The sequence below is a fragment of the Actinia tenebrosa genome, unplaced genomic scaffold, assembly GCF_029948245.1.
Source record: "Actinia tenebrosa isolate PJP-AT-01 unplaced genomic scaffold, QUT_ActTen_1.0 PGA_scaffold3__52_contigs__length_22856419, whole genome shotgun sequence".
In the NCBI taxonomy this organism is placed as follows: Eukaryota; Metazoa; Cnidaria; class Anthozoa; order Actiniaria; family Actiniidae; genus Actinia; species Actinia tenebrosa.
Window position 1 is genome coordinate 3,211,076 of NW_028292580.1, and position 15,147 is coordinate 3,226,222.

Genomic DNA, 15,147 nt, shown 5'->3' on the forward strand with positions numbered 1-15,147 from the left:
GCACATTCCTTATATTTTTTCTGGTTGACAGCATTGGATTCAAGGGTTATGCCTTTATTATTACTTATATATTACCACTGGCGTTTTTCTTTGAACTATCTCTTTTTATTTTCTTGGTTTTCTGCTTATCACTGTTATTAGCATCATCACCAGTTGTTAGAACAGGGTTAGGTGGATTAGCATCAGGGTTAACAATTATGGTTACGGTTATTTACAGCATTATTAAGTCTGCAATTATTGGCATTGACATCATCAGAATTAGTTGAAACACTAACTGGGCTAACATTACAGTTAGGGTTATTTGTAGCGTTACTATCAGGGTCATAATTAGTTGAAACACTAGCTGGGTTATTTGTAGCATTACTGTCACTGGAATAATTATTGGCATTGTTTTTTGTTGCCATTGCCCCGCTGCACTCGTTTTCTGGCCAGTAAAACATGCTTGCAACCTATAATTGACACAAAATGTTCAAAGTTTTGAATGAGTTAATACCAGCTGTATAATGAAGTATATTTGATTTGTCCCAACAATACAAAACCAGTGAATTTTTATGGTAAAAGCATGAAACCTTGCGCTGTTTTTTATATGATGACCCAGCTGAAAAATCTGGGATATATATATAGTAGACACTTCAATTGTGCTATATTTGTTTCTAACATTATAAATGATATTTGTCAATGAATAACTTTAAAGATTTTTAACCTAATTTGCATTAATTAATATGTGGCCCCCCAGGACAAAAATTGAGATGTTATTGCAATAGACTGCCATCAGTAAATTAAAACATGATATGACATGTTATTTCATGATATATCTGACTGAAAAAATTAAAGTTTGCACTTTGAAACTATAGCAAAAACTTAGATCAAGTTTTTTGTCAATCAATACAAAAATATGACATTCACCAATAATGCTTACCTTATCATCAGTTGGTACTGGATCCATGTTCAGGTCGCTTTGGAGAGGCCTTATATAGATTTTCCCCTGTCCAATTGCATCCTTCAATTGTTCACAGCTATATGGGCCATTTATGACTGAGAGTACTTTCATTCCACGTTCGACAATCCGAAGTAGTAGATACCCGCCCGACTTAGCTTAGGATATACCTGTTTCAGGGTTGTGTCCACCTCAAAGGACCCGTCGTCTAAGTGCAATGTTATCTTTCGTTCTCCGAGACCTACTCTTTTTAGTGCTATTTGTTGTGATGGGGATGGCGGGATCGTATCTTCTTGCTCGGCCAGGCACAAAATTTCTAGTGAATGTTGCTTCTTTTTGGCTTTGCCTGTTTGCTTTTGCCAGCCCCATGTCGATTACCGTTATAAGGGTGGTACTTGTTGTTTTGTGGGTGAAAGCCAAATGATCTTTGATGTTCTTGTTGTAAGGATGGCGAACTGGTGCTCAATCCACTACTGGTAAAAGGTAGCCCTACTGTAGGTAGTGTCCCTTGTGCATTCAAAGAATTTGAAAGTTCAGATTCAACCTCTTAAGAGGTTTCTACACCTTTCGAAAGACATTTTAAAGTTTTTCACTTACTGTAGCACATGTAAATTCACCACTTCCCGTGAGTTTTACCCAGTCCCTCGCACTGAGCCCTTGGCCATTAGGGGCCATTCTCAAAAAAGAACAAACCCGAAAAACGAATGTCTCACTCGAAAAACGAATGTCCAACTTGAAAAACGAATGTCCGACTTGAAAAACGAATGTCCAACTTGAAAAACGAATGTTCACTTTGAAAAACGAATGTCCAGCTTGAAAGACGAATGTTAAACTTGAAACAGTAAGGATGAAAAGGTAAATTATACACCGTGAAAAGATGAAAAAACTTACTGACGTTTCGGACGCTAGTCCTTCGTCGGAGTACAAAGAAAACTTGAAAGACGAGTGTCGAACTTGAAAGACCAATGCTGAATTTGAATTTTGACAAGAAAAACGCGCCATATACAAACAGCAGTAACAGACATTATTTCAAAAGTTGACGTCATGTTACTAAAAAAAGCATTGGCGTGTGCTACAGTTTTGCCAGAGGTTAGATTTTGGCATTCTCGAATGGAATGAAAGTTGTGTTTAACGTTTCCTTCTTTAGAGTGGTACACTATATATATCGCGGTGAAATTATACCTTGATCAAATTACGTGTACTTTCTATGACTTTTTTTCTTATTGTCTAGATATTTACTCTTTCTTTCTTTCTTTCTTGCTTTGCAGAATGCTTTTAAGATAGACGTTTGTCTTCTTTTGTTTTTTTTTGCATGTGATTAATAGCGATAGCGCAAAGTAAAATAGAATAAGGTAACCATAGGGTTTTGGGCAAATGTTAATTTAATAAGTAGTTTGTGCATATAATTGCGTGGTTGGAAAATTGCTTAAACGTTACTAAAGTGTGCGTGTAATTGGTTGTCAGTCTTGGTTTGCTACTCTTGCTGTTGTTGCTACTGCTGCTATTTCATGATCCTTAGACCATTTAGTTTGTACTTTTTGATAAAGAACAAAAGAAACAATGGGTTTAGACTCTACTACTAACTATTAGTTTGCCTATTCTTTCACGGTTATATGAAAATCACTCAAAGAAAGAGAAAATAGGAAAAATAAAACGATTTGTGCTATAACTGGCTTTTGACCCAGGCCTTAAGTACCTTGAGATTGCGATTTTATGTTATCATATCAAGAAACAAAGTATTTTTGGTTAGTATGACATTTTATTATAAATATATGAAACGAACTTGAACAATATAAAAAAATACATTTCTTGCACAAAAATATTGTTTTATAATATTTAAATATATATCAGAAATATATAAAGAACATTTCTTTCAAATCATGCATTAATGTCGTTATAAAAATTAAGATGTCATAAAAAGTATTTAAATAGATATAAAGGATTGGAAACTTGTATTGATATCGGAAAAATATCTACATTCGGAACTCTACATTATAATTACAATAACATGAGCTAGGAGGCTAATATAATTTTTGTTGTATTCTTTATACTGTTTCAAAGTTTCCCAATGATTTTTACAAACTTAAACAAGATTTCAAGGTCATTGCAAAACTTGCATAATAAGAAATGGATACAACAACCATGGTAAAATATAATACAACTTCCTTGGTAAAATGTTCATTTCACTGTTCTGAAATGAGCTTGTATTTAAATGGTTGTGCAAATTATATAATTATGTACATTTAACAGTCAATATCTTGAATTAATCCTTTCTTGACTTTCTTTTTGGTGCTTTTCTGGGGGACTTCGACTTTGACCGCGTTACCCTGCCAATCACATTGTTTCTTGTTCTTTTCCTTAAACAGAAAGAGCTTATGGTATCAAGATACTGCTACGTTACAAAAGATTATCATATACATAACTAATTTATTTGGGTGAAATCCAATGAGAGCACCAGTGTGTGTGTGTGTGTGGGGGGGGGGGGGGGGGGGGGGTCACATGACGGTTCTGGTAAACCTCGTACAGCTCAGGTTATTAGTACTCTTTATTTTATGACATTTCTTCTCAGTTTCTTGAAGTGCACCTAAAACCTTTAGGATCTCCTTGTGATGTATAAGTCCTTTGAAAATGACTAAGGATGCCGTTTTCCATTTGATGTTACACTTTTTTCTTGTCAAGATATTTAATATTGGAGTTTGAAAAGGATGACGTCATTACAGGGATATAAGAGAAATACAAATCATACAAGGAATATCTTCCTGAAAATTAGCTTAACTCAGTTGAAATTTTACTCTTATAATGTACCAGGGACAACCATGGAAACTACTTTGTACACAGGCTCCTTCTCAAGAAAGAGTAAAAATCCTCAATTTCTGGCTTTTTCAACTAAACTTCTATCAAAAATCCAATGTAGACCACAGATTAGTTGAATGGGGAAAAAGATCATAGCACGACAAAGTCATGACTTAACCAACAGCTGGTAAAAATGAGGATTTGGAGTTTCTCTTGAGGAGCCTAGATACTAAGTAATTTCCATGGCAAACACACCAAATTGTTTGTTATCCCAGGAACATAATTAAAAAGGTTCAATTGATTTGATCTTTTCTAGTAAGGTATTTTTCCTTTCATGGTTTGTGTTTCTCCTAGACCCATATGATGTAATACATACAATACGAGTGGCCGATCTGTATACGATATACAACCATGAGCCGAAGTCGAGGGATTTTATATCGTATACAGATCAGACACTCATATTGCATATTACTTATGAAGCATCTAGATTAACTCTCAGGTTTTAAAGGTATTTTAACAATAAAAGTCAATAATAACAAGAAAATCCAAGTTGAAGTTTATGCAAGTGAACAGAATTTTGCAGGTATACAACTCTCTTTACGATTATGATTATCTATTGTATTTCCTTCATGAATTATTAAATGAGTTTATAAGACATCATCAATTTCGAACTCCATTATTAAATATGTTGACAAAAAAAAGATATCATCAAATGGAAATTGCATTCTTGCTTATTTTCAAAGGGCTTTGATATCACAAAAAGATCCTGTAGAGGTTTGGTGCACTTTAAATTTCTCCCAGGTGAAAATAAGGAGCTTACCTGCCAGTCCTCCGTACTGGAGATGGACTTCTTGATGGCAAATGTTCAAGTGTTGACACAATATTTCTTTAAGTGAAAGACAGAAAATAATATACATTAATATGACCTTTGTTCACAGTTCCTTAAATTCCTCCCAGGTGAAATTAAAGGAGCTTACCTGCCAGTCCTCTGCACTGGAGATGGACTCCTCGATGGCGAACGTTCAATTGTTGGCACAATATTTCTTTAGGTGAAAGACAGAAAATAATATACATCAATATGACGTTTGTTCACATTTCCTTAAATTCCTCCCAGGTGAAATTAAAGGAGCTTACCTGCCAGTCCTCTGCACTGGAGATGGACTCCTCGATGGCGAACGTTCAATTGTTGGCACAATATTTCTATAAGTGAAAGACAGAAAAGGATATACATTAATATGACCTTTGTTCACAGTTCCTTAAATTCCTCCCAGGTGAAATTAAAGGAGCTTACCTGCCAGTCCTCTGCACTGGAGATGGACTCCTCGATGGCGAACGTTCATTTGTTGGTACAATATTTCTATAAGTGAAAGACAGAAAAGGATATACAATGATATGAATTTTTTTCACATTTCCTTAAATTCCTCCCAGGTGAAATTAAAGGAGCTTACCTGCCAGTCCTCTGCACTGGAGATGGACTCCTCGATGGCGAACGTTCAATTGTTGGCACAATATTTCTAAGTGAAAGACAGAAAATAATATACATTGATATGAAATTTTTTCACAGTGTATTTCATCGTATGATTTTACTATTGATGAAATTTCCATATTTATCCTTGTCTGAAAAGTCGTAATCTATTGCTATTGTCGTATCAAACAAAAGTAACTACAGTACACTCCTAATACATGTAGTATACAAGTCAATACCTGCACATGCACTTTACCTTGGTTGTCTCTGCACAGCCCACATTACAGGGTTTCTTGGCTTACATCTGGTAGATGGAAGGCCACCAACCCTTGAAACTCGTGGCCTTTCAGACCTTTGAGTTTCAACTTTACTTTGCAGTCTTTCCATAAGTGAGTCTGCTTCTTCAGATCTCCAAGCAGGGTGCCTGACGACCCACTTGCCACTGTCTTCCCGAATCCCATTTTCCTCATCACTGACATACTCATAATTTAGTTGCTTAATGAGGTTGAGATCTTCCCCATCTGCAACTTTACATCTTGCAGTGAAAAGCTGTAAGAATTAATAACTTGTTTCAGTTACAAAGATGTTATAATGTTATTAAGCTGACTACGAATACATTGACACAAAACAACTTTTTTCTTATGACCACCAACAGTGTAAAACACTGAACCACCTGGGAGTTAGGAAAACCTGGGAGTCAAGGAGAAAACCTTCATGGCAAGGGAGAGAGTTGTTACAAAACAACTTCAACTCACAGTTCTTTTATCCTGCTCAAACATGGACCACAGTGTTGAGAGGTAAGCAGTAAACCCATGTCACCAATTTCAATGTGTGTTACCCAATTAATCCTTAACTAAATTTAGCTTTTCTATTTTTTCTTTAATTTTCAAAATGCAAAAATAAGTTTAATAAAAAAAAAAATCAACAACAACAAAACAAGAGTAACCTTTTCAGTTTTCATACAGTATAAATGCTTTGCTTTGCTTTCTTACCCTCTTCCTCCTGGAACGCAGTTTGTTATCTGATTTTAACTGCTGTGTTCTTTCTTCATTTTCAGGAAGACTCTGTAAATACAGCTTCCTCTTTGTCTCATAGTACCTCCCCACAGCTTCTATATCAATGAATGCAGTATATCAATATTAGTGAAAGTTTAAAGTTATAATCCAAAGTGGGTAAGTATCCTCATTTCTCATTCAATTGTGCATTCCAGCTAGTGAAAAATTCAATCAGTAAAGCTAGAATGGATTTTATATCAGTTACAATAGTACATTTTTCAATAAGTAAATACCATGGGAATGGGAAACTTGAAAAATTATAGAATTAAGTTACCTAATACAAGGAAACTTTCTGGAAATGGCATTTGCAGGTAAACTCAATTTTAAAACCCCTTTTAGAGTCATGCATACTTACTTTTCACAAGTCTAGTATGATACCCTTTGTCAGCTTTCATCATCTGGTCTTCTAGCCTTTGCCGGACTGACAAGTTGTGGGCAGAAAGTATAACTATGGAACATGAGAAAATCAATAGAGTATTAGGTTTTATTCTATCTTTTATTTTTATTTTCAACTGTGTTTCAACAGCGAAGCGTGGGGGAGGGGGTGGGGATGCCTAGTCACCCAGTGTTATAGAGCACATGTGATGTTGGGAGAACTAAAGGAAATCAAGAACCGTGGGCAATTTTAAAAGGATTAAGGAAACTTTAAAACTTTATTGATGAATAAAAGAATACAAAAAAAGAAAAACCATATAACCTTTTGTCCTCATAGGATTTTAAAAGTTATTTGCTTCTTGGTTAACAAAAGCCCCCCAAGTCGTCCACAATACTAGAGTGTGTACTATCTAAGCTATACTATAAATAAAATGTTACCTCTCCTCAGGCTTGTATTGGTCATCTTCTTCAAGCCCATTATGCAGAAGATGCACATCACTCTAGAGAAAAAAATGTTTGATGAGTGTAATAGCATATAATGATACAGTAACTCCTATCATTAGTTTTCGCCCTCGGAAGTTAAACAATAGTCAAAAATTTAAAGAATGTTTGAAATGCAAACTGATAGTTGCCCGCCTTCCCTGGATCACCACCATGTTGGAAATATTTGCGCCATATGTCTTTTTAAATCTTAAAATACTAATAAACCAGATAAACTTGCCGATATTTCAAACGGTATCCTTTGATTTTCTTCTTCCTCTGTCGCCGTACCGCTGGTGAGAATCTTTTCGTTTATTTCATCAATCTGGCCCGATATTTGGGCAACCGACTCTGCAAGCTTGTTGTGGGCGTTCTCTAACGCTTCCAAGGACTTTCTCTGCCCTCTCATTTGCACTGATATTTCATTCAAGAAATCAAACATCTTGTCAATTTCTTGCGAAGTAACGTTAACCGTAGTATCTCGACGTCTAGATGTTAGCGGTGTTGTGTCGTTTCCTACCCTTGGACGGCCAGAATTCTGACCAGTGTGGCCATTTCGACTACCGTTAGGAGTGGTTCGTCCAATCTGACTACCACTTGGGGTGGTTCGTCCATTCTGACTACCACTTGGGGTGGTTCGGCCATTCTGACTACCACTTGGGGTGGTTCGGCAATTCTGACTACCACTTGGAGTGGTTCGGCCATTCCGACTACCGTTTGAGGTTGAAAAGAAGGATGATGGACGTATTCCTGACATAGCTTAAATGATTAATTCTGAAAAGCAACAAAAACTAGTTTAAGAACTAAAGTAAGCAGTCGTAAAACTGATACAAACTTAAGCTTTTAAGTCTCTCGAAATACAAACTACACGTGGCTTTACTGTAGCTTGTTTGGCTATACAACGCTCGTTAGATTTGTCCAAATATCGATTAATAACCTTAACACTTGTTATACTAAACACGCGCCAATAAAAAAGAGTAACCTTCATACCTGTATCGTTTTCAACATTTGGCGTTACGAAGACTTTAAGACAAGAAATCCAAAAGAGCAAGAGGTCAGCTAACCGCCCAGTTCTTCTTATACTACAGGCAATGCCAGGCACACAATCTAAAGATGGATCAAATGTCGAGACAAGTCACGTGCTTCGTAATCTTCTCGAATGATTGGATGATTTTTTTAAATTAACATTTTCGGAATATTATCGGGTGCGACGAGCCTTTTGCGAATTTTTGACAAGCATAACGAAAATCATACGAAATAGCAGGGCGGGAAATAGCTACGAAATAGCTCCGAACCAAGACACTTAATATACTGGAAAGAATCAATATGGCGTCGTCAAGAAAGATATGTTCATCTTGTAAGAAAAATTTCAGCAGGTCAGCTTATTATCTGCATCTTCCTTGTTCATTGCCAACTGAGTCCGCACCATCTGGAAAAAGTTCAAGAGCCTATGTGTTTTGTGACCACTGCAACCAGCGTGTCGCGAGACCGACTTACTATGAACATCAACGAAACTTGAAGAAATGTGCGACTCCTGATGACAGACAGAGGGACAGGGCAAGTATGGAAGTTAGTGAAGTCTCCGGCCTGGAATGTACTGGAAGAGAAGTGATAGATGAAGACTGCCGTGATGATTTAGGAGATCAGGAAGATTTCGGCGAAGAAGATCAAGTTTTCTTTAGTGAGTCAGAATGTGACAATGATGACAACGACTCTATGTCAGAACAAGACATGAGCAATGTAAGTTTAGTAAGCTATCTAGTTGAGGGCATATCATTCAAGAAAGATGAAAGTATATTATTGTAGTTTTAGATAAGTTTAATGATCAATTTAAACTAATACTTTAAAAGAAATTAATTTAAGCTTCAAATATAAACCTCCTTTTCAGTTTTATCCAAATTTCTTTTCTCACGATCAATATATTGTAAAGCGTTGTTGAAGCCAGGTGATATTGAACGCTATATAAAATACTCTTTATTATTATTACTATTATTATTATTATTATTATTATTATTAAAGCAATCGTGTTCCTTGCGGGCTGAGGCTCTGTCTTAGAGAAAACAGGCGAAGGTCTAGTTTAGTTTTTAAGCTTACAGTATTTCCACAAAATTTTCGTGACTCCATCCCTGATATATATTGATATATATTATATATATTAATGAATATTGATATATATTGTGTGGAGCATAAAAATGTTCTCCCCTCTAATGAATTTAAAATGAAACAAAATTAAATCCACTCACTTTAGGTATGAAGGAAAAGTTATTGTGGAATTTTAAAGTATGATTGATCTACATGTATATATAGTGACTTTGCATTGGTCATGGTTTTATTTGAGTAACTACCCATCTGCCTATTTAATTTGTTGTCTAGTATCTTTACTTTATTTCATTCACCTTGAACAAACTCTTTTTCAATCTAAAGATAAACTTGGATAATGCCACTCAAGAAAGGGAAGAGGATGATGAGAGTGAGGAAGTTATTTCAGATGGTGATGATATGGAAGAAATGAATGATCAGTCTGCAGGCCAACCTGTGTTGTCATCAGAGTCCAAAGTCCTTTTTATGTTTATTCTTCTATGGTAAACAATGTACAAGGTGTCTGACAATGGTATTACTGTGCTTTTAAATTTTTTGAAACGGTTTTTAACATTACTAGGTACGCTGGCCAAGATAGAAGTCCTAGTAAATTTCGCCAAATCCATACCAAGTACCCTGTATATGGCAACAATGGCTTTTGGCTTCATGCAACATGATTTTGAAGTTTGTGGTTTGCCCAAAATGTATGACTCTTTATGAGTTTGATAAGTGCATAATTAAAAGAAGCAATGGCAATGTAGTATCCAAAAAATGTACTCATGTGAAATATCCAAATCACCCCCAGAAGCGGAGGCGAGTAGAATGTGGTACTATATTAATGAAAAAAGTTAGATCAAAATCTTGTTCCCTTTATCTCTCGCCCAAGAGAGTATATTGTTTCAAGCCACTGGTTTCTTCCTTGAAGTCATTATTATCAAGACCTGGTTTTACAGAAAAGTGTGAACAATGGCGGAACAGGAACATTGAAGAGGATAGAATGGGGGATGTATATGAAGGGAAAATCTGGAAGGAATTTCTTGATTCTGATGGGAAGGACTACTTTTCTAAGATTGGAAATTTGGCAGTGATGATGAATGTGGATTGGTTTCAGCCATACAAACATACAAAATACAGCTGTGGAGTCATATATTTAGTGATAATGAATCTTCCTCGTGAAGAAAGATTTAAATTTGAAAATGTATTAGTGGTTGGCATCATTCCAGGTCCACATGAGCCCAAAGGGAACATCAACTCATTTCTTCAGCCCTTTGTGAGTGAGTTAACTGATTTATGGGACGGTGTTATCTTCGATGAGAGGATTATTTCAGGTGGGATCAGGAAAATTAAAGTTGCACTACTAGCCATTTGCTGTAATGTTCCTGCTGCAAGAAAGTGTGGAGGCTTTGCTGGACACTCAGCAACAAAAGGTGAGAATGATTGTTCATGCATGATTGCAATAGGCTAGGAAAAATCATGGAAATTAGCTGTAAGACTGTAAATTGTTAATAGGTTCATATCAATCAGGGTGAAATTTGCATGTCAATATTACAATGGTAGCTATTTATGATGGTAATAGGACTGAGCGTCGTCCAATTTGGTCTGCAATCATAAAAGTGTTTAACAAGATCAGAGTCCAATTTGTTAACCACAAGTATAATTAACAGACTGAATTGGACCACACTCAGTAAATGCCAGTTAAAACACAGCTGAAAGAAAAATGTTGCTACTGTTCTTTCTTACACATATTATTTTTTATTTGCTTTCCATACTTATAGAGTAGTTTCCATTAACCCATGAAACACACTTTGGTTCAATTGTGTTCTTTTGACTTTCACACTTTAATCAATACACTTTGTTTCATGGGTTAATGAAAACCACTCTAACAACAATGGACAAACAATGTTATTTTTGTAGGCTGCAGCCGATGTTTTAAGTCCTTTCCTCGAGACGGGTTTGGTTCAAAACCTGATTTTTCTGGCTTTGATAAGGATTAGTGGGAAAAAAGAACCAATGACGTACATCGTGCGTATGCTGAGCAAACCTTTTTTGCCAACTGGCCAACAAGGTTTAAGGCTCTTGTACGCAATACAGGTGCAAAGTACACTGCGTTATTGCAATTACCATACTATGATGCTATTCGTTTTGTGGTAATAGACCCTATGCACAACCTGTTTCTTGGGATTGCAAAGCACACGTTGAAAGTATGGATGGAAGAGGGAGTCCTTAATGAGAAAGACTTTCAAATCCTACAGAGAAGAGTTAATGCTGTCGAACCACCATCTGAAGTAGGCAGAATACCTTCCAAAATCGCTACAGGTTTCAATGGTTTTACAGCAGACCAATGGAAAAACTGGGTTTGTTACTACTCAGTTTTTGCTTTGAAAGGTATTCTACCAAGCAAGCATTTTGCTGTTTGGACCCACTTTGTTGATGCATGTCGCCTCATATGCTGCTGGACCATCACATCAGAACAGTGCTCATTGGTGGAAACAAAGCTTATAGACTTCTGCAAAGCATTTTAAAACCTCTATGGGAAGGATAAGTGCACTCCAAATATGCATTTGAGCTGCCACCTCTCAGAATGCATGAAAGATTATGGCCCTGTATACTCATTTTGGTGCTTTTCTTTTGAAAGGTACAATGGTATTCTAGGGTCATTTCAGAAAGGAAGTCAGTCCATAGGCAAGTACGATTTTTTCTAGAATTATTAACTGCTTCTTGCTCATTCAAGCTGAAATCTTTTAAGTATTTGATATTGAAGGGAGAATATTAAAATTGGTTTCGTGGAAATTGACTACAAAAGGTCCTGAAATGGGGAAATAATAGTTATTATTATATGGCAAGGTATTTTCGTGTGCTATGATTGGTCAATATTGGAGTCCATAACTTACAGTACGAGGCAGGGGTGGCAGAACAAGGGGAGGGGGGCAGGCCCCCCAATAATCATGATTATGGACTTATAACCAGTTGGGTTTATAACCAGCTGTTATGCTTTTCATAAATATAATTTCACAGTGCCCCCAATAATATTTTGCTTCTGACACCTATGCAAACCAAATATCAAGTCTCTCCTGGTCTTGCCATATGATAAATATCTTACTAACCCTTTTATTGGTCTGTACAATGACTTATATGGATCCTCTTTTTTTTCAACTTTTTATGGCCCATGTGCTATGTACATGCTTGGGCCATAAGGCATTGGAAAAAACTTGGGAAAATAGGATTTCATTTGCTGGGACTAGAAATCACAAACAAAATCAATTTCAAGAAATGGTACTAAGATGGAACAGGAGTAAAACACAGGCTTTGACCAATGGATTATGGAAAAATTAGGGCTTTAATTGGGTTGACCCTACCCCTTCACTGCAAGTGGTTTTTTTTTTTTCTTTTTGTTTTTGTTATTTTTTTATTCTTGATTTTTGTTCTTGGTGTCATTTCTATTCTTAGAAATCCAGCTGATGAGGAAATTTCTACGGACCAGCCAGATACAACAATTGGAATGGCCAGAGGAGTACAAATGCTTTGGTGAACTGCTTGTGACACCGGTTGCTGGTACTGTTGGTGAAGTATCCATTCCAAATGAGGAACAAAGGCAGGACAAGATTGAAAATCACATTGTGCGCTTTTCTCCTATCAAGAGAGTTGGTATTGATAATACTGATGCTGCCTGCCTTGCTGAAGTTTATCAACTCATGTATCCAGATCATGTTGTTGATGATGTACTGAGAATCTCCGAGACTTTTTCAAGAATAAAGCTTAACCACAGAATCATAATGAGCTCAGTCAATACAGGAGTATTTGTAAAGTCCTTGGACAGTGAGTTAAGACCTACTCAAGTTAAGAGATTCTTGACGAATGATGCCATTATCTTGAAAGATGGCAAGAAAAAGAAAGTCACAAACATAATGGCTGAAGTCATGGTATGGAAACCACATCCTGAAAGAAATTGGTATCCTGCACCATTAGAAGTTTGGTCCACGGATTTGGAATCTGTGTTTTGTTCCAATCACACACATTTCTGGTCAGTTTATTAATGTTAAGTATAAAATTAAATTCAGACATGGCTTAGAAAAGGTACAAGTGATAATACCTCTTATTGGAAGATTTTGCTAGAACATTTCAAGGCTTAGAATAATGGCTGGTCATTAAACAGTGTCTTAGCCAGTTGAATTTTTTATTTCTTTCAAACAACTTTTAGACATGTTGCTTAGTGACTTTTGATTAGGGTCTCTACCACGTACCAATAAGGTATTGGCCCTACTATTCCTAGGCTAAAGTACAGTTTATACCAAAAATAGCTGATGAAACTTTGTCACAATTCAGCAAACTTTGGTTTAAAGCATTATGGCTGTCTGGTATACATGTACTATAAGTGATGTTTAACACTGAGCATTGCAGGACCAAATTGCATTTATTGTAATAATGTCAAAAGGTTAATGGGGCACTTGGATGACACTCCATTTTTTGCTTCAGAACCACTTGCAGTTGAGAAACTTTGATTTAAAAATTGAAAGAACAGTAGGGTTGAGTAAATGACCTCATTTACTTACAACTTTGATGCTGAAAATAGTTGATAATTTTTATCTGTAACGTTTGACTGACGAAAATAGGTGTCTTGGCTACTGTTGGGGCCATATAAATAAGTTTAACCAACTGCCAAGTCGTTTTAAGAAATGGGACATTTTCATCCATTGCGGTACTGTTCATGTTTACCATATGAAAGAGACTATCTTTATTTGTCAATGATGAAATATTTTCGCAATAATCACAAGCTAGACAAATTGAGAAAGAATCCACTGGATTAAGATCAGCAAGAATGTCCAATTAATTGCAATTTGTTTTCGTTTCCTTGAAAAGCTTCATGGGACTTTGAATCTACCTTACGTAAGACATACTTACAATGTCTCATCTAGTCAATTGAAGTACTCAATTGTAAAAGAAAATTGCTTTTAGTATAGACCCTAAGACAGCATAATAGCTTGTAGAAGGCTGCTCTGTGAGAATTTTGGTTATTCTGGTGTCTCATTGGGTCAATCGTAATATTATATTATGACTAAAAAATAGCCACATTTGATTTTTAATAATTTGAAAATTTGATAGATGTAATTCCAGAGAGAGTTCATCAGACATTTCAAACTACTCATTATCACGATGCATATTAATTTGTTTAAGGTTTTAAATTAAGTGGGCATTGACCTGCAAACTGCTGTGATCATGAAGTATGATCAAAATTTTTCAATACTTCACAGCTAAGTCCTTATTGATTAACCATGAAGTTTATGGTTCTTGATTAATTTAATGGTGCGATAATAAATGTTGAAAGATCTTGAACATTTTACAGACTCAGTGAGTGACCACTTTCATGGTGTGATCTTGAAACTGAGGTGTAGAGTGGAGTGGCAGCAGCATTTATGAATGTGCACTATTAAGTAAATGAAAACTGCAATGCACAGTAAGCCTTGTTTGTCAAAAGGAGAATGATGAAATGCCTCTGGCTTGCTAACATAAGCAAATGAGATTACCCCATTGAACACCTTTTGGAAACTTGTCTGGCCTCATACATATAGTGTTCCCAAATTCAATTTTAAGTTTATGGTTCTTGATTAATTTACTGGTGCCGTAATAAATGTTGAAAGATCTTGAACATTTTACAGACTCAGTGAGTGACCACTTTCATGGTGAGATCTTGAAACTGAGGTGTAGAGTGGAGTGGCAGCAGCATTTATGAATGTGCACTATTAAGTAAATGAAAACTGCAATGCACAGTAAACATTGTTTGTCAAAAGGAGAATGATGAAGTAGCCATTGAAAATGCCTCTGGCTTGAGAAACTTCTGTTATATAAATTAAATTAATTACCAAATTAACAGATTATTTTGAGTTCAAAAAGATATAATCGAGGACGAAATTAAGTGTATTCTGATATTCTGTGATGCATATCAGTTATAAAATCAGCCAGATAAC

At 35.9% G+C, this 15,147-nt stretch overlaps 1 pseudogene; it reads left to right on the forward strand.

Moving 5' to 3' along the window:
• The first annotated feature begins 8,431 nt into the window (after nucleotides 1-8,431).
• LOC148907761 (uncharacterized) lies at nucleotides 8,432-13,297 on the forward strand (annotated as a pseudogene).
• Nucleotides 13,298-15,147: the final 1,850 nt, after the last annotated feature.